Below are 24,752 nucleotides of genomic sequence, written 5' to 3' on the forward strand. Positions count from 1 at the left end.
GTTTCCTCAAGTCTGTTCTCTACATCTGCATCTTTATTCTTGCCCTGTCACTGGGTTCATCAATTTTTTTTTTTTATTTTTTTTTTTAGATTCCACATATGTAAGTTAGCGTACAGTATTTGTTTTTCTTTTTCTGGCTTACATCACTTTGCATGACAGACTATAGGTCTATCCACCTCATTACAAATGAGGCAATTTCATTCTTTTTTATGGCTGAGTAATATTCCATCATATATATATATGCCACATCTTCTTTATCTCTTCATCTGTTGATGGGCATTTAGGTTGTTTCCACATCCTGGCTATTGTAAATAGTGCTGCAATGAACATTATGCTACATGTTTCTTTTTGGATTATGGTTTTCTCAGAGTACATACCCAGTAGTGGGACTGCTGGGTCATATGGTAGTTGCATTTTCAGTTTTTTAAGGAAACTCTAAACTGTTATTCATAGTGGCTTTACCAACTTACGTTCCCACCAACAGTGCAGGAAGTTTCCCTTTTCTCCACAACCTCCCCAGCATTTATTGTTTCTAGATTTTTGGATGACGGCCATTCTGACTGGTGTGAGGTGATACCTCATTGTGGGTTTGACTAGCATTTCTCTGATGATTAGTGATGCTGAACATCTTTTCATGTGTTTGTTAGCCATCTGCATGTCTTCTTTGGAAAAATGTCTATTTAGGTCTTCCACCCATTTTTTGGATGGGGTTGTTTGCTTATTTGACACTGAGCTGCATGAGCTGCTTGTATATTTTGGGGATTAATCCTTTGTCAGTTGCTTCTTTTGCAAATGTTTTCTTCCATTCTGAGGGTTACCTTCCAATCTTGTTTATGATTTCTTTTACTGTGCAAAAGCTTTTAAGTTTCATTAGGTTCCATTTGTTTATATATATATTTTTAATTCCATTATTCTAGGTGGATGGTCAAAAAGCATTTTGCTTTGTTTTATGGCATAGAGTGTTCTGCCTATGTTTTCCTCTAAGAGCTTTATACTGTCTGGCCTTACATTTAGCTCTTTAATCCATTTTGAGTTTATTTTTGTGTACGGTGTTAGGAAGTGCTCTAATTTCATTCTTTACCATGTAGCTGTCCAATTTTACCAGCACCACTTATTGAAGTGGCTGTCTTTTTTCCATTGTATATTCTTGCCTCCTTTGTCAAAGATAATGTGCCCATATGTGCTTGGGTTTACCTCTGGGTTCTCTATTTTGTTCCATTGATCTTCCTTTCTATTTTTGTAGCAGTACCATGCTGTCTTGATCACTGTGGCCTTGTAGTATAATTTGAAATCAGTAAACCTGATTCCTCCAGCTCCATCTTTCCTTCTCAAGATTGCTTTGGCTATTTGGGGTCTTTTGTGTTTCCATACAAATCATAAAATTTCTTGTTCTAGTTCTGTTAAAAAATACCATTGGTAATTTGATAAGGATTGTATTGAATCTGTAAATGGTTTTGGGTAGGACAGTCATTTTCACAATGTTGATTCTTCCAATCCAAGAACATGGTATGTCTCTCCATCTGTTTTTATCATCTTTGATTTCTTTCAACAGTGTCTTTGAGTTTTCTGTGTATGGGTCTTTTGCCTCCTTAGGCAGGTTTATTCCAAGATATTTTATTCTTTTTGCTGCAGTGGTAAATGGGAGTGCTTCCTTACATTCTCTTTCTGCTCTTTCGTTAGTGTATAGATATGCAAGAGATTTCTGTGCATTATTTTTGTATCCTGCTACTTTACTAAATTCATCAATTAGTGCTAGCAATTTTCTGGTAGCATGTTTAGGATTTTCTATGTATAATATCATGCCATCTACAAAGAGTGACAATTTAACTTTTTCTTTTCCAATTTGGATTTCTTTTATTTCATTTTCTTCTCTGATTGCTGTGGCTAACACTTCCAAAACTATGCTAATAATAGTGGTGAGAGTGGGCACCCTTGTCTTGTGCCTATCCTTAGAGGGAATGATTTCACTTTTTCACCATTTAGAATGATGTTGGCTATTGGTTTGTCATATATGGCTCAACATGTTGTGGTAAATACCTTCTATGACCACTTTCTGGAGAATTTTTATCATAAATGGATGTTGAATTTTGTCAAAAGCTTTTTCTGCATTATTGAGATGATCATATGTTTTTGTCCTTCAATTTGTTGGTATGATGTATCACATTGATTGATTTGTGTATATTGAAGAATCCTTGCATTCCAGGGATAAACCCCACTTGATCATGGCATATGATCTTTTTAATGTGCTCCTTGATTCTGTTTGCTAGTATTTTGTTGAGGATTTTTGCATCTATGTTCATCCATGATATTGGCCTGTAATTTTCTTTTTGTGTGTGTGACATCTTTGCCTGGTTTTGGTAACAGTGTGATGGTGGCCTCATAGAATGAATTTGGGACTGTTCCTCCCTCTGTTATATTTTGGAAGAGTTTGAGAAGGATAAGTGTTAGCCCTTCTCTAAATGTTTGATAGAATTGGCCTGTGAAGCCATCTGGCCCTGGGGTTTTGTTTGTTGGGAGATTTTTAATCACAGTCTCAATTTCATTGCTTGTGATTGGTCTGTTCTTATTTTTTTTTTTTTTTTTATTCCTGGTTCAGTCTTGGAAAATTGTACTTTTCCAAGAATTTATCCACTTCTTCCAGTTTATTGAATTGATTGGCATATCGTTGCTTGTAGTAGTCTCTCATGATCTTTTGTATTTTTGCAGTGTTGGTTGTTACTTCTCCTTTTTCATTTCTAGTTCTGTTGATTTGCATCTTCTCCCTTTTCTTCCTGATGAGTCTGGCTAATGGTTTATCAGTTTTATTTATGTTCTCAAAGAACCAGCTTTGAGTTTTATTGATCTTTGTTATTGTTTTTTTCTTTCCTTTTCATTTATTTCTGATCTGATCTTTATGATTTCTTTCCTTCGGCTCACTTTGGGGTTTTTGTGTTCTTTCTCTAATTGTTTTAGGTGTAAGGTTAGGTTGTTTTCTTCAAGATTTTTCTTGTTTCTTGAGGTAGGATTCTGTTGCTATAAACTTCCCTCTTAGAAATTGCTTTTGCTGTGTCCCATAGGTTTTGGGTTGTTGTGTTTTCATTGTCATTTGTTTTTTGGTAATTTTTTTTTATTTCCTCATTGATTTCTGCAGTGACTGTCATTGTTTAATAGTGCATTCTTTAGCCTCCATGTGTTTTTATTTTTTATGGTATTTTTTCCTGTAATTGATATCTAGTCTCATGGCATTGTGGTCAGAGAAGAGGTTTTATATGATTTCAGTTTTCTTGATTTTAGTGAGGCTTGATTTATGCCCCAAGATTTGGCCTATCCTGGAGAATGTTCCATGTGCACTTGAGAAGAAAGTGTATTGTGCAGGTTTTGGATGGAATGTTCTATAAATATCAATTAAGTCAAGATGGTCTAATGTATCATTTAGAGCTTGTGTTTCCTTATTTATTTTCTGTTTGGATGATTTGTCCATTGGTGTACGTGGGGTGTTAAAGTGTCCTATTATTATTGTGTTACTGTCAAGTTCCCCTTTTATGGCTGTTAGCATTTGCCTTATGTATTGAGTGGCTCCTATGTTGGTTGAATAGGTATTTATGATTGTTATATCTTGTTTGTGGATTGATCCCTTGGTCATTATGTGGTGTCCTTCCTTGTCTCTTGTAACAGTTTTTACTTTAAGGTCTAATTTGCCTTATATGAATATTGCTACTCCAGCTTTCTCTTGACTGCAATTTGCATGGAATATATTTTTTTCACCCTCTTACTTTCAGTCTGTATGTGTCCCTAGGTCTGAAGTGGGTTTCTTGTAGGGAGCATATAGAAAGGTCTTGTTTTTGTATCCATTCAGCCAGTCTCTGTCTTTTAGTTGAAGTATTTAATCCATTTACAATTAAGGTAATTATTGACATGTATGTTCCTATTACCATTTTCTTAATTGGTTTGGTTGTATTTTTGCAGGTCTTTTCCTTGCCTTGTGTTTCCTGCTTAGAGGAGTTCCTTTAGCAGTTGATGTAAGGATGGTTTGGTGCTGCTGGATTCTCTTAATTTTTGCTTGTGTGTAAAGCTTTTGATTTCTCCATCAGATCTAAATAAGATTCTTGCTGGGTAGAGTATTCTTGGCTATAGGTTTTTCTCTTTCAAGACTTTAAGTATCTCCTACCACTCCCTTCTGGCCTACAGAGGTTCTGCAAAAACATCTCCTGTTATCCTTATGGGACTTCCCTTATATGTTATTTGTTGCCTTTCTTTTGCTGCTTCTAATATTTTTTCTTTGTGTTTAATTTTCATTAGTTTGATTAATATGTACTTCAGTGTGTTTCTCCTTGGGTTTATTCTGTATGGGACTCTCTGCACTTCCTGGATTTGGTTTACTATTTCCTTTCCCATGTGGGGGAAATGTTCCACCATAATCTCCTCAAATATTTTCTCAGAGCCTTTCTTTTTTTCTTCTTCTTCCGGGATGCCTATGATTCGAATGTTGGTATGCTTAATATTATCCCTGAGGTCTCTGAGACTGTCTTCTATTCTTTTTATTCTCTTTTCTTTTTCCTGCTCTGTGTCAATTATTACCCCCATTCTCTCTTCCAACTAACTTACTCATTCTTCTGCCTCAGTTATTCTGCTGTTTATACCATCTAGAGTATATTTAATTTCAGTTTTTGTGTTGTTCATTACTGTTTATTTGCTCTTTAGTGCTTCTAGGTCCTTATCAATTGTTTCTTGTTTTTTCTCTATTTTGTTTTTGAGATTTTGGATCACCTTTACTATCATTACTCTGAATTCTTTTTTAGGCAATTTGACACTTTCCTCTTCATTTATTTGGTCTTGTGGGGTTTTATCTTGCTCCTTTGCCTGGAAGATGTTTGTTTATTTTCTCATTTTGTCCAATTTATCATATTTGCTGTCTCCTTTCCCTATGCTGTGTAGTAGAAATTCCTCTTATCTCTGTTCTCTTTGGCTTGAGGTGTCAAGCACTGGAACTTGTTGGTCTTTGGTTGTATTTGGAGCTTGGTGTTGAGAATGAGAACTCTGTGGGAACATTTGCTGGTTAGTATTTCATGGGTTCAGGAGTTCTCTGGTGGTCCAATGTCCTGGACTCTGCTCTGCTGTCTCAGAGGTTAAGGTTTGACCACTGGCTGGGGCAAAAAGACCCTGGTAGCTGCACAGAATGGAGAAAAGGAGGCAGAAGGAGAACACAGAAAAAAAGGAAGAAAAAGGGAAGGGGAAATAACAGACAGATCCCCAAGACTGGTGGTAAAAAGCTTTGATGAGTCAAAATCACACAAGGAGATGTGCACACTTGCATTTGCAGAGAGAGAAGAGAAAGAGAAACCAAAGAGAGGAGAAAAAGAGAGAGCAAAGAAAGAGAGAGTACTCATACAAATTACAAGCAAATCCACACACAAATATATACAGTAAAAATTTAACTAACAAATAGCTAAAACCAGAAACAAGATAAACATACCAGGAATTTCTCCAGTGCTTCCAGGTATGGCTCTGCCCCTGCTGTGGAAAGGACTGTGGATAGCTCAGACTGTGACCTGATATTAGTTCTGTGTGTATTTGTCCCCACAGTCCCCTGTTGTCCCCTATGTCTACAGTCTCTATTGTAGAAACACTCATCTATTCAGGTGATCCACAAATGCAGGTTCTTTCAAGCCTATGGTGGGCATTAAACCTGCTCTTCCTGCAGCTGCTTCTCTTTCTCTTCTTGGGTCCTGCCATCCTCAGGGATCAGTTTTGGTTTTGGTCCCTACTTTGTGTGTGGGTTGCTCTCAGGAGTCGTCGGTTACCCGCCAAGGCAAGAGGGGGTGAGAGAGGGTGATTGGGGCTCACTTGCAACTTCTGGTTGGGGGGAGGGTGGGATATGGCAGCCTAACTGAAATCTGTGTAAGTGCTTGTAGAAGCAGAGGTCAGTGTGAACCTGAGGTGTGCTGTACATTCTCGCAAGGAAGTTAGTCCTGATCCTGGGACCCTTGGTGTTTGGTGGCTTTCTCTGATGCTGGGAGGGTGTGGCCAATAACTTGCCTTACACACAGCATGCTTGGTGGCAGCAGGTGGGCAGGCAGTGGGCCTGGGGTCATGTGGTGGGGGAGGGAGCAGAGCAGCATATAGGTGGGCTTTTCAATCTAGCAGCTGCAGGTCACACAGCTTCACAGCCTATGAGTTCTCAGAGAGGGAAGTTTCTCTCAAGCACTCCAAAACAAAAGTACCCTGCCTCTCTGTCTGGCCAAGGATTTTCCCCAAGCTCCCTGCCAGCTTGCTGGCGTACCTGCTTTCCAGGCTGTTCTCATGCAGCCAGCCCCAGCTCTCTCCCTGGTATCTGTTCTCTGAAGCCCAAGCCTTGGCACCCAGCCCCCATTGCAGCTGCAGTTGAGCAGATTAGCTTCTCTGGCTGGGGAGTGCTGCTTGACTCCTCACTGTGGTGATCTCTCTGCTCTGCCCTCAGCACGCCTGCCATTCCTCTCTCTTCTGGGGGCTCTGAGGCTCCCCCTCTCCTTCCCCATCAGTGAGTGGGCTCCCCCATGTGTGTGAGCCTTCTACCCCTCACAGCTCCCTCCCAGAGGGGCCAGTCTCCTCGGGATTCTTTGTCTCTCTTTTATCCTTCTTTCCTTTGTGCTACCCAATTACATGGAAATTATCTTGCCTTTTTGGCAGTCTGAGGTCTCCTGACAGCATTCAGAAGGTGTTCTCCAAGAGCCACTCCCCAAGTAGGCTTTTTTTTTTTTTAATGTATTTGTATGGAGGAAGGTGATCTCCACATCCTACTCCTCTGCCATCTTTTTGAGCATCCCCCCAAAATTTGATTCATTATAAAAAATAAACAAAAAAGTCTTTTGTGTTGTAATAGTTTTCATTATATATTACATAAAAACACAGGATATGGAATATTTGTTATTGCACTATATGTTAATTATTCCTATTTGAACTTTGTAACAAACAAGAATTTTAAGCATATTAAATCCAATATTGTTATGTTTTTAGAATGACCTCCAGTATTTCATCTTCAAAGAGCATTTTTCAAGAATTATTTAACATTTCTTCATATTAAAAAAAGATTGAGATGATGCTTTGTTTACATTGCATCTTCCTCTAAGCAGCTGAAAATTTAGACTTTCTACCTATTTAAATTCCATATTATCTCCTGCAAAGTAGGAGACATAAGGTATTTTACCTATTATACAGCTCATGAATAAAGACATAGCATGGGTAATAAAAAATTCAGTAGGAAACTAGAATAATGAAATTTGGGTCTCCTGAGTCCCAATTTTATTGCTGTGTGATATATGAGGTATTAACTGCATACTGATTTTACTAATCATTTTTACACTTAAAGAGATGTTTTCCCAAATGAGAAAAAAAATCATGTGTTAAATAAAGGAATCGAATCTGAGTGAACAAATTCCTTTGGTATCCAATTCCTGGACACCATTTGCCATTCCCTGATATTTGTGACAGATGCTATTGGTTGCCTACCATACAGATGTTTTCTTCACCTTCATATTTTCTTCACTTCTTTGTTTGGGATTTTGATCTTGTTTTAATGTGTACTGTATCATGCACCCAGGTAAGGTGACCCTTTCCCTTTATCCTGTGGCAAATGTTGAAAAGTCTAAAGCAATCATGGCATTTGCATTTCCTCAATTACTTATTGGTGGAGGCAGTGGCATGGGACAGAATCCTGGCCAAAGGGACAGAAGGGCAAATTGTCTCAGGACTTTTATTTAACTGCAGCAGCCATCTTACAACCACGAGAAGCTGACCAAAAGCCCTAATATATTTGAGACTAGAAGAACTAAGCCTGAAGATGCACAACTTACAGATCTCTTCTTAATGTGAGAAAATACTTCTTCTCATCTTTTGAATCATCTTAATTAGTTATTTTGTTCTCTGCAATCAATAACACTCAGACAGGTAGAATACCTAAGGACTGCTTAGCCTGTTCTAATATTGACTCCATCGTCAGTACTAATCCAATTTTCCCAATGCCCATACCAAAGCCTTTCTTCAGTCTTATGTTTAACTGACTGCTGGAAAATTTTAAAGTAAGATTCCAAACTCGTATTAGCACTGCCATGGAAACCATTCCACAAAGTACAGATACAAGTTTTATCAAAGTATTTGATTCTTCTTCAAATACCTATGAGATCCTGAATTCCTAACAGAGAAAACATAAAATATTGTTTGTTGATTTGTAAACGCTCTATCATATTACCCTTAGTTTACTTAATTGCATTTATATTTATATGTACAACTCTAATTAGGGTGTCTGACTAGTTATAACTCAGAATCATTTCATAATTATGCTTTTCCTTTTCAGATATTTATTGTTAGATAATCATGACATTTTGAAGGCACATTCTTTTGTGTTGAAATGATGAGGAGATTGAAACTTCCAAACTTGTAATTGCTTACTCTCCTCTATCTTGCAAAGGCCTGCTCAGCACTCTCAATTAAACAATAAAATGAATTACTAAGAGTGATCAGATAAGGGAAGACTGTCTTGCTCTCAGGCACCCCCCCCCCCCAAGCCTTTGTTTGAGACCCTTTGCACATAGACTTGTTAAGTGACCATTAACTTCAACCTGCAACCAATGTGAAAATGCAAATTGTGACCATAGTCCTGATAGGAATGGAATGTCCGGCTCCTACAAGTTCCTGTTAGGACCCCCTACTATGTGTGTAACCCATGGCAACTCCCGCATTCTGTAACTGCCCGTGATCCATAGTAATTTGTAGCCAATCAGTTTGTACCAATCATAGCTGTATGTTTTAACCTATATAAGGAGAAGACTCCCCTGAAACAGGGCCCCAGAATTTTGGAGCGTTAGCTCATCTGGGTCTGCTGCCTCAATAAACCTGAGTCCTCCAACTCTCCAAGTGTTGTGCTTGGTTTCTCGTGGGATCAGGTTTTTCTGCAACAGAAACGCAGCCAGAGAGATTAAAAAACTTGCTCAAAGTTGCACAATTTATAATTGCCTTCAATTTTTCTATATTCATGTTATTGAATTATTTTTAAGAAAAAAATGGAATCATATTCTATGTACTGTTCTGCAATTTACTTTTATAATTGTCAATGTATCTTTGTGTTCCTTTGTAATCTAATCCTCTTTTTACCCCACTACTAGGCAACAACTGATTTGCTTTTTGTCACTACAGATTAGATATTCTGTAATGTTTTTGTATATGAAAAGAACAATATACTATGTTCTCTTTTTTTGCCTGGCTTCTTTTAATCAGCATAAAAATTTTGAGATTCATTCACATTGTTCCATGTAGAAAGAGATTATTCCTTTATCGCTGAGTGGTATTTCATTGCATGATTATGCCACCATTTGTTCACTCAGCTGTTGATGGACATTGGGATATTTTCAGTTTTTGCCTGTTATAAATAAAGCTGCTATGAATATTTGTGTAAAAGTCTTTGTGTGGACATGGTTTTTATTCTCTTGGTTAAATACCTAACAGTAGAATGGTTGGAGTAGGTGTAGGTTTACATTTTTAAGAAATTGTCAAAACTGCTTTCTAAAGTGGTTGTACCATTTTATATTCCCAACAACAGTGAAACAAAATTCCAACTGTTCCATGTTTTTACCAATATTTGATAAGGTTAGGGTTGTTTTATTCTTGTTGTTGTTATTTTGTTTTGTTTTTTGCCTTCCTAATGGTTTTATAGTGTATCTTATTATAATTTTAATTTGAATATCCTAGAAGCCTAATGATTTTGAGCAAGTTTTCAAATTCTTATTGACCATCAACATCTTCATTCATGAAGTGCTTGTTTAAATCTCTGCATATTTTCTTAATGGATCGTTTGTCTTCTATTATTGATTTGTAAAAATCTGTTACATATTATTGATAGAAGGCCTTTGATATATGTGTTGCATATATTTTATCATGGTTTATGACTGGCCTTTTGGGCCTCTTAATGAGATATTTTGAAGATTAAAACCTTTCAATTTTGATGAAGTATGATTTTCATTTTTTTTCCTTTTTCCCCCCTCATTCTTTTTCTCCCCCCCCCCCATTCTTTTAAATGGCTTTGTAGTGTACAGCTGTGTGGCCTGCACTTATTTATTTATTATTTATTTATTGGCTGCATTTGGGTCTTCATTGCTGGATGTAGGCTTTCTCTTGTTTCAGAGAGCAGAGGCTACTCTTTGTTGTGGTGTGTGGGCTTCTTATTGTGATGGCTTATCTTGTTGTGGAGCACAAGCTCTAGGCACACAAGTTTCAGTAGTTGTGGGACATGGGCTCAATATTTGTGGCTTGTGGGCTCTAGAGCGCATGATGAGTAGTTGTGGTGCACAGACTTAATTGCACCACAGCACATGGGATCTATCCGGACCGGGGCTCAAACCTGTGTCCCCTGATTGGTGGATTCTTTTTTTTTTTTTTTTTTTTTTTTGGCACACGGGCTTAGTTGCTCCGTGGCATGTGGGATCTTCCTGGAGCTGGGATTGAACCCGTGACCTCTGCATTGGCAGGCAGATTCTTAACCACTGCGCCACCTAGGAAGCCCTGATTGGTGGATTCTTAACCACTGCACCACTAGGGAAGCCCCTGCACTTTTTTTTAAATGTTGACTTTGTTTTAACCATCCCCGTATTGATGGGGATTTGGACTCCTTCCAGATATTCACTAATGCAAATAATGGGGTAATTAATATTTTGCTGACTTGCGTAAGTTTCAAGTGATGGGAAATGCTGAGTTCAAATGTGTGCACATTTACAATAGTCATGGATATATTCAATTGTCCTGTAAACCTATTGGAAAATTCTCATTTCTATTCACCCTCACCAACAATCACAAGAATCATTTTTTTTTATATTTTTACCAATATGACAAGTAAAACATTATTCATTCTAAATTGCATTTTCTTTATTTTTAGTTATGTTATTGAGATGGGCTGAGACCTGGGATGCTTTGCTGCAGTGTTGCCATGCTTGCACCTGGACAAACCTCTCCTTGAGCAACAAAATACAAAGAAACTATATAAGACTAAAAGTAACCGTGTGCATGCTCAGTTGGGGCAAATTCTGAACAAAAACATACAAAAGACTAAAAAATCCCAACTGACACTTCTGAATAGCCTGGAGCAAAAGCAGGACACTGAGCTTGTCCCCTGGAAACAACACCACCTAAGGAGTGGGCAAACCACCTAAGCCACCACTCCAACCCAACCCTTGGACACACCTATACCCTCTCGCAATATAAGGAACAAGCTTGTCCCTGCTCAGGGAGTGAGTGAGGCCTATTACTTGTTCTTGCTCCACCCTGCTGCAGCAGGGGCCCCAATAAAAGTTTGCCTGAATTTCTTGTCTGGCCTCTAGTCAATTTATATTGATTGGGGAAGGTCAAGAACCCTGGTCAGTATCATTATGACTATATGCGTATAGACTGTTGTAGTTCTTTATTTTGTTGTTTGTATATGAATTATCTATTCACTTCACATTCTCTTTTTTTTTCTGTTTTCTTGTTTATTTTATTCAATTTTTTTTTTTTTTTTTTTTTTTTTATGGAGGGCATGGGGACGCAGTGGAGGCAGCTAACGTAAGACTCTAAGCCCCTCCACCAGCTCTGGGAAAGGCTATTTTATTCTTTTACAATTACTTTCTTATTTTCCTGGGTACTAATTATAGACCCATAGAGATATTAAATTTTGCAAATATGTATTACATAGAAACAAAAGCAAACAGTACATTTAAAAATAAATTTTAAAAGAACCTATAGTCTTTTCAATAGATGGCATTCTGCACATTTTTGGCTGAAACATTCATTGCAACAGTTCTTTGAAAACCTCATAAGTGATGAGTAATTATTTCATTATCAATAACTATATTGTCTCGGATATATACATGAAACTATTCTAGATTAAAACACTTCACATAATAGACATGTAGCCATATAATAGACATTTTAAATTTGAATTTAATGGAAGAGTGCTAGTACACAGGAATGATGAAGATTAATTAATGATCAATCATAATGATGCCTTCAGAGATTGGTAAGCTACTGACTGAGTGACATCCACCTGTTTTTGTAAATAAAGTTTTATAGGAACATGTGTCCCATTTGTTTTTGTATTAACTATCACTGCTTTCATAATACAAAGAGTTGAGAAATTGCAACAGAGCCTATATGGCCTGCAAAGCTAAGAATGATTACTGTCTGGCAAGTTAAGTAAAATAATTTGCTGACCAACACCTTACATTCCAAAACATTTAACAGATTTTCAGAGTTTTCAAATATATTAAGCATCTAAACAAAAAGTAATACCATTTATATCTGCAATGCCATATTTTACTGCCTAAAACTAGAATGTCTCAAGAAACAAACTTGTAAATTAATTAATTAACTGACAAACTATGTTCAGGATGAGGCCATCAACAAAGTGAGGTTTACTTAATAGAGACAAACTCAACTCTCTCTCTCTTTTTTTTCTCTCTCTTTCATTTATCTTTCTCTCTATCTATCTATCTGTCTTACTTTAATTTTCCAGATAATTTTAGAGTTGTATCCTTAGGCAGAATTTAGCCTGCAGCATTTTACCTTACTGTATGGGAATTAAATCATCATGGTAGTTTACTGCAGGGATAGAAAAACTGTGACTTTCTGTGATAATGGAGCAAAACAGTACAATAAAGGACAGCTTGTTAGCATGTACGATGGAATAAAGTACTTTTCATTTGGAAGAATCATAAAGATTTTAAAAATACAATGTAAAATCAGTTGTATTAATGAAAAGGGGAAAGAAAGGCTTATCGGTTGGAATAAAGCACTTGTTGCAGAACACAAAAGCTTGAAATGCTAGATTTCTTAATAGAAAATAAATATTCAAAAAAAGAAAAAGAAAAAACAAGGATGATATTTGACCATAAGAGTAAAGGTAGAGGTTGTGCAATGAATATGGGTAGTGTAAATTATCCTTCTAAATAACCCTTCATATGTCAATGTTAGTTCTGTCTAAATTTGAGGGTAGTTTTTCTATTTTTGTAAGCTTTAGATTTTGATCAGTACTTGACATTCTTTAGTCTATTCTACTTTTTAGCAATTTTTGTAAGATATTCTGAAGCTTTTAAATTTAGAGATATAGACTTCATCACAAGAATGAGCACAATCACTGGGTTGCTGTGTGAGGGGTTGTGTGCTGTCATTATATACATATAAATAATTCTTGAGTCATAACATGTGCAGCAGAATAATCAGAGAATGGGGGGTGGGGCATCACCGTTAATGGTGTTGTGGGCTCTGGAGCAAATAGCAATTATCTTTAGGTATACTTGTATAATTTCTTTATACAATATATTAGCTCAACATAGTGCCTATGCTTACTTTGCTAATGTTCACATCTCTCACAATATATGACACAAGTGCAACCAGTGGTTTGTCTATACTCCAGGCAATGCTCTTTCTGCATCTAGTAAGGAAAGAAATACTTACTTTTGTAAAAATGGCCTACTTGTGTTTTAGTGTATATTGGTATTTGAACATAGAGCTTACATAATGGTTAACTTAATTTCTGCAGGCATAACTAATTAAATGATAAATAAGATAAAAAATCATAAAATTATGGAAATGCAATTTAAAATTAGATACTGAAATTTTCCTAAGATTTTCTAGTAAACAGTACATTTGGCGGGATAAAAAAGAATTGCTACTGAGAGATATCACAAAGTGAGATCTTCATAGTTAATGTGGAAGTACTTATTTCAACCCATTCTTGTCTCTGCAAAGACATTGATCCATTAATTATCTTCTTTTTCTCTTGCAACTTTAATTATTCTCCCCTTATTGATTCCTTCCTTTTGCCGCAAGTATGCTCCTACATTCTCATCTTAAAAAATATTATAAAGTCATTTCCTTAACATAAATGCCTACTTAAGCTACTCCTTGATTGCTTCCTTTCACTGTAACACTGCTTAGGAGAGATATCTGCTCTGGCCCTTACCTTTTGCTTCACATTTATATCCTGCCACACTACTGAATGTGTTTTCTATAAGGTCTCTGAAGATTCCTTAAACAAAACATTCAGTCAGTTTTTGTTTTTCACTCTTACAGAGCTTTCTGCAGCATTTATTATGGCTGACTAATGCTGCCTCCTAGATGAACCACTCCTCTTTTTAGTACAAGCTGCTTATGATCCAGCCACAGGTTGCCACTCAGTATTCCACAAGTATTGATATATTCTGCATGTGCATTTCTTCATAACTTTGTTTAAGCTAAAACCTTGGACTTACTATCCTACTCTGCAATCCCTTCCTTTTTATGTCCTTTATGTTTCAATTTACTGCTTTTAGGAAAGCTTTCCTTGTCCTCCCCCATATCCCTCTCCTTCATTATGGATCACTTACTCATATTTTAATAACCTTTTAAAAATATCTCTATTTGAGCATTTATGTTGAAATAGTTTTTACAACATATGGTACTAAATCAATGGTATATCCACACAAAAAAGGTCCAGTTCTCAACAAAAAATTTTAGGCATACAGAGAAACTGGAAAGTATGGCCCATTCACAAGAAAAAGGGAAATTGATAGAAGTCATCCCTGAGGAAGCCTAGACGTTGAGTTTACTCAACAAAAAATTAAAATTCACTGTCTTAAAGATGTCAGGTAGCTGAAGGAAACCATTGACAAAGAACTAAAGGAAATCAAGAAGAAATAATATGAACAAGTGAATAATAACATTAAGATAAAAATTATAAAACTGAACTACATGGGAATTCTGGAGCTAAAAAATACCATAGCTGAAAAATAAAAAATAAAATAAAATCACTTGAAGTGTTTGATAGCAGAATTGAGCAGGAAGAATAAAAGAATCAGAGAACTTGAAGGCAGAGCAGTTGAAATTACCTAGACTGAAGAGTAAAAAAAATAAAAAATAAAAAATAAACAAAGCCTAGGGGACCTATGAGACATCATCAAGTATATTGATGTATGCATTATTGGAATCCCAGAAGGATTAAAGAAAGAAAGGGGAAAAAATACTTGAAAAAATAATGGCTGAAATTTTCCCAAATTTGACAAAAGACATTAATCTACACATCAAAGAACCTTAATGAGCTCCAAGTAGGATAAACTCAAAGAGTTCCATATCAAGACACAGTATAATCAAATTTTACACAGACAAAGACTTAAGAGAGAATCAAAGCATCAAGATAGAATCAATTCATCCCATATAAGTGATTCTCTATAAAATTTCTTATCAGAAACCTTGGAGGCCAGAAGGCAGTGGGATAATGTATTTAAAGAATTGAAAGAAAAATATGTCAACCAAAAATTATACATCAGGAAAAACTGTTCTTCAGAAATGAAGAGGAAATTAAAGCATTCGCAGATAAAGAACAGCTAAGGGAGTTGGTCGCTAGTAGAACTGCACTACAACAAGTGCTAAGGAAGTCCTTAAGCCTGAAAGTTAAAAAAACACTAAGTAGTAACTTGAAGCCATCTAAAGAAATAACAAATTACTGGTAAGTACAACTATACAAATATATGTAAAAGCTACTATTATATTTTCATAATGTAACCCTTTTTTTGTCTCTTATATGATTCAAAAGAAGAATGCAAAAATATATAATTATAAAAATATTTTAATGGATACACATTGTATAAACATGTTATTTGTGACAATAACTACCTAAGGGGGGCAGATTTATATTGAAGCAGAGTTAACGTATTCTATAGACTGTTGAAGCTACATTGGTAACAATTCACACTGAATTTCTATAAATTTAGGATGTTATTTGTAATCCTAATGGTAACCACTGAGAAAATATACAGAAAAGGAAATGAGGAGGGAATCAAAATGATACACTAGAAAAACATAAAAAACACAAAAGAAGGCTTTATCAGAAGAATTGAGGAAAATATATAAATCCTATAGAAAATATAATGTCAGAAGCAAAGTTCTTCATCATCGGTAGTCACTTAAAAGCAAAGGGATTACATTCATAATTTAAAGGAGATAGATTGGCAGAATGGATAAAATAAATCCAACTATATGCTGTTTATAGGAGACTCACTTTACATTTAAAAACATGAATAGGTTAACAATGACATGGAGAAAGATATAACATGAAAATAGTAACTAAATGGTACCTATATACCTTAAAATAGACAAAATAAATTTTAAGTACCAATTGTGTGAGACAAAAAATGACACTTTTATAATAATCAGATGGTGAATTTATCAGAAAGATATAACAATTATAAACAAATATCCACCAAACAACAGAACCCCAAAATATGTGAATCAAACATCGGCATAACTGAAGGTAGAAATAGACAGTTCAACGATGCTAGTTGGAAACTTCAATAGCCTATTTTCAATAATGATTAGAATGTCTAGACAGAAGATCAATAAGGAAATAGAGGACTTGAATAATACTATCAATCAACCTGACAGACATACAGAACACTCCATCAACAGCAGCAAATTACAAATTTTTTTCAAGTGTACATGGAACATTCTGATTATATGTTAGGCCATAAAACAATTGTCATAAATTTTAAAAGATCAAAAGCATACAAAGTAACTTCTCTGACCACCGTGGAATGAAGCTAGAAATCAATAAAAGAAGCAAAACTAGAAAATTTGTAAATATGCAAATAAAATAACACATTCTTAAACAACTAGAGTCAAAGAAGTATTAAAAACCAAACTCTGAATACTGAATAAAACAAAGCATGTGGGTGAGTTTATTGCAAGGATTTTGACCTACAAGCCAGGAAACTCAAGACTATGGGAACAATAAATTTTAAATTGCTCACAGTCTAAGGGTTTTTAATGGAATACAGCTGGAAATTGTTTGGCTGTTTTAGATTATTGGTTGCCTAGTGGTCTTCTTTTCTATTAGGATCAGGGTTGCTGAGTCAGGAGAACAAGGAAGTACAGAGATGGAGTGAATAGACTTGGTATTTGGGGACTGATTGGTGTCATCTGATGACTTCTGAGGAGAGTTGTAAATTCCTGTAAGGTTAGGTTGAGTTTCCTTTATTCACACCTGTGTTAATCATCTCCCTTTTGTCCCTGACATAAGTGACTCCAATGTAGTTTGGTTCTACAGAAGAAATCACTAAGAAAATTAGAAAATACATTGAGTTGAATGAAAATGAAAACATATCAAAAATTTTGATGAAGGTTTATTTTATTTGTCAAAATTGGAGGATGAATTGGGGAGAAATTAACATTTAATCAGTTAACTTTGAATAAGCAGAATATGCTCCATAATGTGGCTGGGCCTCATCCAATCAGTTGAAGGCCTGAATAGGATAAAATAAAAAGATTGCCTTTGGACTTTATCTGCACCACCAGCTCTCCTGAGTCTCCAATCTGTTGACCAAATCACAGATTTTGGACTTGTCAGCTTCCGTAATTGTATGAGATAGTTTCTTGTAATAAATATCATATATGTCCTCTTGGCTCTGTTTCTCTGGAGAATCCAATACACTTAACTTGTGGAATGCAGAGAAAACAGTGATCAGAAGGAAATTCATAGCTGTCAATGCCTTTATTAAGAAAGAAGTGTTCTACACTTGCATCTTTCAGTTAGAAGATTAGTTTTCATCTTTATGACTTATTCTCTTCTACATTTTCCTTTAAATTGCCTCTCCTCACTTCTATCTCTTGTGAATCCTACTGATCAAATGTTGGGCTTTGTACAGTGGTCATTTATGGCTCTTTGCTCTCATACTTTTTCTTTATATCCTATATTCTAAAGAATTTCACCAACTATTTTCATATTTTTGATATTAAAATTTTGTTTTGTAAATTATATATTTAAGCTCTAAGAACTTTCCTTAATTTCTGATATTTTAAAACAACATCGTGTTATTGGCTCTTGGATGTAATAACTTCACCAAATGCTCTGCATATATATTTTTTTCCCTTAAAATTTCCTTAAATTTTCTGTTTCCTCTGGGATAGTTTTTGTTTATCTTGATCTTTATTTTTCATGCTGAGGGTTTGTTTTCTTTGCCTGGTTATCTGTGATTGTGTGTTCATATTTAGACAAAAGGTCTAGATAGTATGGTTTCCCTCTACTGTTTTCTATGTAGGCCTGATTTCTCACATAAATAAGACATCCATCTGGTCATTTGGGCAATTGATATAGCATATAAATAGTCAGATTGTGATTAACCATGAGAAAGTGAGGAGCTGGATATCAGGTTGTGGCCCTACCAATTTCCCCAACATTTTCCATGTCAGCCAGGATAAGTGTATTTTATTCTGGAGTACTTTACTCTGGGTTTTCAACACGCAAAATAGAAGACTACTTTCCACAGATGGTTCAATTTCTTGAGAGAAGAATGTTGTGTTTTATTGTTTTGTTTTTTGCCTGGGAATAACTAGGCTAACAGTTCTCTGTCTTCTTAGGGAAGGGTGTGCGGGTATTGATGGCCTCAGCTATTCCATTTGTATAGTTTCAATCAATTCCCCAGTTTTCAATATCACTATTAATCCTTGATCTCTGTCGTACATGCCTCAGATCCTGGAGCCTCTCTTGAATTCTCTCTTCCAGAAAGGCATGATATATGTCACCTATTGGTAAAACTCTTCCCTTCTTCAAGTACTATTATGTATTGTATTTCTTACTCTGGAAAAAAAAAAGATGTAAACCCAAGTCTGCTTATTCAACTGGAAGCCCTTTCTTAGTTTCTATGAAGAATTGACAAATAAATGACTCCAGGATGGGAATGATGTATATGGTTTTTTCCTTCAAAAGTTGGAGTTACCTTATAAGGCCTATTTTCATTTACTTTCTTTAGTATATGTTTAATATATATGTGAATATATGTTTGTGCTTTTACATATATGTGTTTATTCAAATATATTTGTATATTATATAAGTTATATATTATAATTATCTTAGGCTTTTATGTTCCAAAGGGCAGAAGTCTCAGAGGCCATTTTACACATTCCTGAATCTCAAAAAAACCTTTGTAATTTGAATTTGAAGCCCTTTTCTTCAAATGAAGTTATAGATCTATTATAAAAACAAAAAAGATTAAGTAGTTATAATGATGTGGTGAAATAATTATGTGAAAAAGGAAATGGACTTGTTAAAACAATGAGTCATTGGTTTCTGGTAATGATCCAGTTAGGTAAATTGTGGAAGATAGTGAGTGGCCAAACAGAACGTTTTTAAAATTTTCTTTTTTTCCCCAAAAGGAGAATGGGAAGTAATTTGCTGTATATATTCAAATCTCTTCTGTTCAGTGTGAACCATGGTCTCAAAAATGGTTAAAAAAAAAGAAACATTTGATGAATAGAGAACTGAGAAAGTGGATGTAGTTTTTAATTCTCCTAAAAAAATGTTTCATAACCATTTAGTGCTTAAATTTTTAAAATGACATTAATTTACCAGGTCATGTGTTTTCAGCTTTAAAGGCATAGCAGAAATAGAGGTATACTGAATTTTGATAAGAAGGTAAGTATATTCAAAGACAGCCATATACATATTTGTTTTGCAAACAGCTCTTCTGCCTTTCAATTACTTTGGTTTTGTGAGTTCTTTGAAGCCTGCTAAAAGGATAATTAAAGTGGTTTTCGTTCTTCTTAAATGCCATAGTTTTTGGAATTATGAATATCATAATTAGAAAAATAAATAGACAGCATTTGTTCTTCCTCAAAGTAGTGAATACACCACAATGAGGCACATGGTTTTATTCCTCTTACAGAGAGAAGCTGCAACATTAGGATTAAGTAGTAAGCCTGAGGCCCTTGCCCTAAGAGGAAGTCAGTGTCAGAAGGGAGATTGGATAATTATTCTCCTTCTGCTTAAAGCACACTTCAAAATGCCCTTTTGAATAGAAATTGAATAATAGAAATATTTAAGTTTATAGGCAGAAAAGGAAAAGAATTTAAGGTTAAATATTAATGATTACATATTTCATTATGTCTATGGAAGTCATACAGTTCTTACATCTATTGCTAAAAGAGTTCTAAAGAGTAATGTATATTATTGAGTGTACTGTACTTAGTCCCAGAAATCTTTGATGTCCTTTAAGTTGTGATAAGAGGTGGAAAGGTAGTTTACTTATTTTATTGATTCTAAGATATTTTTAATACTTTTATCATCTTTAAATTTGGAATGTATGTACTTATAACCAATGAGATATGAGTTTAATTGGCAATATTTTCTTATTCTTAGGGATAGATAAAATTACAGTTGATGTTGTCTTAGAGATAATGAAATATAGGGATTCACTCTATGTATGCCATGAGTTTTATACACACACCCTCTCACACACACATCTGACAGTTTGTGACTTGGGAGATAAAAAGTTTAAGTTGCTCAGAGAGTATCTGAATGTTCCTAGTGTAGCATTTTTGTTTGTACTTTGCCACAACTGAGATCTTTAAAAACAACATTTAATTTAGATATTTGTGTTTTTCTTTTATTCACCTCATCTGTAAAACGTCAGCTAAAAATAAGTTGTATAAATTATGTTCTGTTTCTATATGATGCACTATTTATGGTTTTTCCAAAGACAATTAAAATGAAATATTTAAGTGTAACCTAAATATATAAAACCATTTCTAAATAACAAAATATTTGTCTTCCACTGGCACCCTTGATCTGTACATGGTTGTAGCCTTAAAACATATTACTTAAAATCTGTGACTCCTTGTTCCCTAAATGCAGACTGCATAAAATTGATAGCTTCTTCTTCAAGGGGTATAATCTCTTTATTATATTGTTCATTTGTACCATTTGTTATGACATATGAGTTGCAATTAGAATCATAAGAATTGTTTATATGCTGAATTTTCTTTCTTCTCTCTTTGCTCTATTGTAAAATATTTTTTATCCCAGTCAATAATTTACAGTCCTTGAATTTAGTGCACAAATACTAGAGATCTTAGATTTTGTCTCTAGGATTAGAGATCCTAGAGATTGGAAATCCAATGCTAATATATATGTCAATTAACAAATTATATATGAAAGTATACAACCAAATCCTAATGCATGTGGCAAACATTTAAATATTGTCTATGAGTTCAGAGAAGCCTGACACAGTGAGGGAGAGCTACATTAGGAGTGAAAAGTGATTATGTGAAAAATGGGAAGGCTTTGCATAGACAGAGAACAAAAGAGAAGACATTTCAAGCAATGATAATAAGAACAATGCCAATATAATAATAACACAAAAAAGGACAGTAGCATAAAACTTATATTTAATAAGATAGATAATACTTTGAACATGACTAATGTTTTCCATCTTGTCTTTCTAAATATGAAATTTTAGCTAAGGCCCAAAGCATCCATCTAGAAGGGCACAGGGTGAAATTAGATTTGATTATGCATGAAATACACAGATAAATTCTTAGGTATATTTAGTGAACTTGTAACCCCTTACCTGAATATTCATGGAGTGTAAACTGTATTCTAGGCACTGTGTTACACTCTTTCCTTATTTTCATTTTAGCCTTGCAGCAATCCTATGATATTAACATGATAATTTTTCATATTTTAAAGAGTAGGATACTAAAATTAATTGCCCCAAGACACATAGCTTGTAAGTCTTTATGGGGGCTTTTGAATGTGCCTACTTTGCTAGGTTGAACTATATTTCTCACAAATTGCTTTCTTGTATGTTGCTTGATAAGGTACATCACAGTGAGATTCTTGGGAAATTTAGAGAGCAGATGTGAAGTAGCAGCTATTTTGTACCTTGCACACATTGTTGCTGATCTTCTAACAGTTTGTGGACATGAGGTATCAATTGGCCTGTAAGAGAGCCACTTTCTCATGGATCATTCTTTGGCTATTCCAAATCCTGAGCTAGGTGATGTATTTATCTCCATAACAAACAGAAATGGCTTCTATATGACATCCATATCATCAAGGTCAGAGGAAACAAGAACTGACATGGGTTTTGATCTGTCCTCATGTGAGCCCAGTTGGATTCTCAAGTACCAATTTGCTCTTGGTCTCTCCCATTTTACATCCATTTTCATTTCCCAAATGCTTGCCCTATGAATTCAAGCTCCAGCACCAGCTGCAAAAACAATAGCCTGTTTCCATAATTATATAAGGTTAAATACCTTAATCAATCTATATTTATTTCTCTTTATATCTATTGATTGATTGATTAATCAATCTACCACCATCATCATTTATCTTTCTATCTATCCTAGTGGTTATGCTTCTCTGATAACCCTGACAGACAAAATCATGGATCCTGGATATGAACACAGCAGGTCTGTTCAAGAGTTTATATTCTCCACTGCTCTTCTATTTGTGAACATAAATGTGGATGTGCCTAGAAAAATAGCCTTGTATCTATCTCAAAAATATTCTTATAATTTTTAATTACCTGGTTATATTCATCTACTATATTTATGGCTATGAGCAGGAAATTTCTCTTGTTGGGCTCAGTATCCTCAGCTATGAAATGAAAATGTTATATTAAAAAGCATTTTAAATTTGCTATGCATAGATCTAGGGATGGCACATGAACTTCCATTTTGTGTGCATGCACTTATGCATGTTTTTTCCTGTGGAAAGGTTATATATTTTTTCACATATTTAAAAAAGATCTGTGATCTTAAAATGATTAAGAACATGATCTAGGTACGCTTTAAGGTCCTTTCCTGCTCCATTACTTTTTTTTACTGTGAGATATCAAGGTGAAAGAACCAACCAATATAAATATCAAAATAGAGATGTTGCACTTTGACTAGGGTTTAGTCCTGCACACTCATGACTAGATAGTAATGAAGAGTTACTATTTTCCTTGGAAACTTTATTCATATCTAAGACTTTGGAGTAATGCAAATTACTTCCAATTTTATATCACAAGATCAAATTTATTTTTCTGAACTTCACTTACATATGTCTATTTACTTGGCATCTCTACCTTGACATCTCAAAGGCAGGTAAAAGTCAACATTTCTAGAACTGAAATCATGATCTTTTCCTTAAAACCCTATTTACTCCAAACTTAAAAAAAAAAAAAAACTAATATTTGTGGTTTAGTGTGAGAAATCCCCTTGATTATCTTGAATAAGCCATAAATTTCAAAATCTTTCTTGATGCTTTCCTCTTCATTACTCATCATAATTTTGGTAAAAAATTCTCCATGGGGCTTTCATTTTTCCTATGTGACTAATGAATAGTTTCACTCACAGCCTTTATTCTGGACTGTCTTTTCAAGTATGTTTATATAGCTAGCTATCTTGGATGATAAAGGTAACATTCCTCTAGAGTGAAAGGCAAATTTTTTTTAGTGTCCAGTGTATTAAAGACAATGCTTTCCTCTAGGACAAAAGTTAGGCAGGCTTACTGCCCATTATAAAGTTTTGGGTTCCCTTAATTCAGGGTTCCTCTCTTGTAATACAACTCACTGTGTGTGTAGGCCAGCTTCACATTTTTTGTGAGAACTGGAGGTCAGAGAAGTGGCTCAAATGATGACACTCTGGTTATTGCTAGTGTCATGATATTAAAGTTCTTTGCCATACTAAAATTATTTGTTCCTAACCCAGGAGACTGATGTTCTCTTCCATCATCCATGAAACTGCGGTAGGCTATCTTGCAAAAATCATAAAATCATAGGCCCTTTACAATTTCATATTAAGTTGATGTTAAATATTAGATACTCTGTCTACTTTCACCCATCTTTATTTTTGCTCTTTTACTATAAAGTTTGCTGTAAATTACCATTATGTCTAGTATGGGTTATTTTAAAAGTCTTGTGATGGAATTTTCTGAACTACTCAGTAGTTTCTCATTGCACTTGGGACAAATACACAATTATTAATGTGAAATCAAAGCTCTTGTGTAATCTGGCCCACAAGTACTTTACCGGTCTCACATCACACTTGGGATAGAAATTTAGTCTAAATGGGTCAGTAACTGTGCCCTCTGGTGTTTGAATATGATGAATATCATCTTGGTCATATTACACTCACAAATGCTCTTAGAGTCCAACCACACTGATTTCCTTTTTTTTTTATGTTCATGAAAATTTTAGCCTACCTCAACTTCAGAGACTTTGAATATGCAATTTAATATACCTGGCATGTTCTTTTTCTCTTCATACCACTTTGCTAAATTAACATTTATTTCTCCTCAGTTCCAATTTAAATGTCAGTTCCTCAGGGACATCTATGACCAGCCCCACCTCATTTATAAGTAATACATGATTTATATTTTCATAATGTCCCATACTTTTGTATTCATAGCAATTCTAATATTTTGTAATATTATATTTGTGTGATCTTATGTGTGATATCTATCTCCAATTCTAAACTATAAGCTCTGTGCAGACACAGACTGGGTCATTTTTTCCAAATTCCCAATTTCTGGCATGATTCCACATATGGAGACTGCGCTAAGTATTTGTTGGATGGATAAGTAAATGAATTAATTATGAAATGACTAATTATTCAATACATCTAATTGGGATGATTTCATTCTCATTTTTTTAGAGCTGATGAGAACATTTATTTATTGGATGCTTAGTCCAGAATGGGAAGGCTGTCATAAATGCTTGTACATGTCACATATATTCAAAATATTGTTTTAAATAAAATTTCACATGACACATGAAATTATTACCAAAACTTAATGTTTTAAACAATCACATTAAATTCCCAAAATACTGATCACTGAGAATCAAGAATGTCATACCTTTAATGTTATCTAATCCAAACCACTCATTTGCCACATGAAGAAATTGAGACTCAAATGAGAGAAGCATTGAAAATAAGATATTAATATTTATTTTCCCTTGCACATTGCCAGACCTCAATGA

This window comes from Hippopotamus amphibius, chromosome X (assembly GCF_030028045.1).
Source record: "Hippopotamus amphibius kiboko isolate mHipAmp2 chromosome X, mHipAmp2.hap2, whole genome shotgun sequence".
Lineage (NCBI taxonomy): Eukaryota > Metazoa > Chordata > Mammalia > Artiodactyla > Hippopotamidae > Hippopotamus > Hippopotamus amphibius.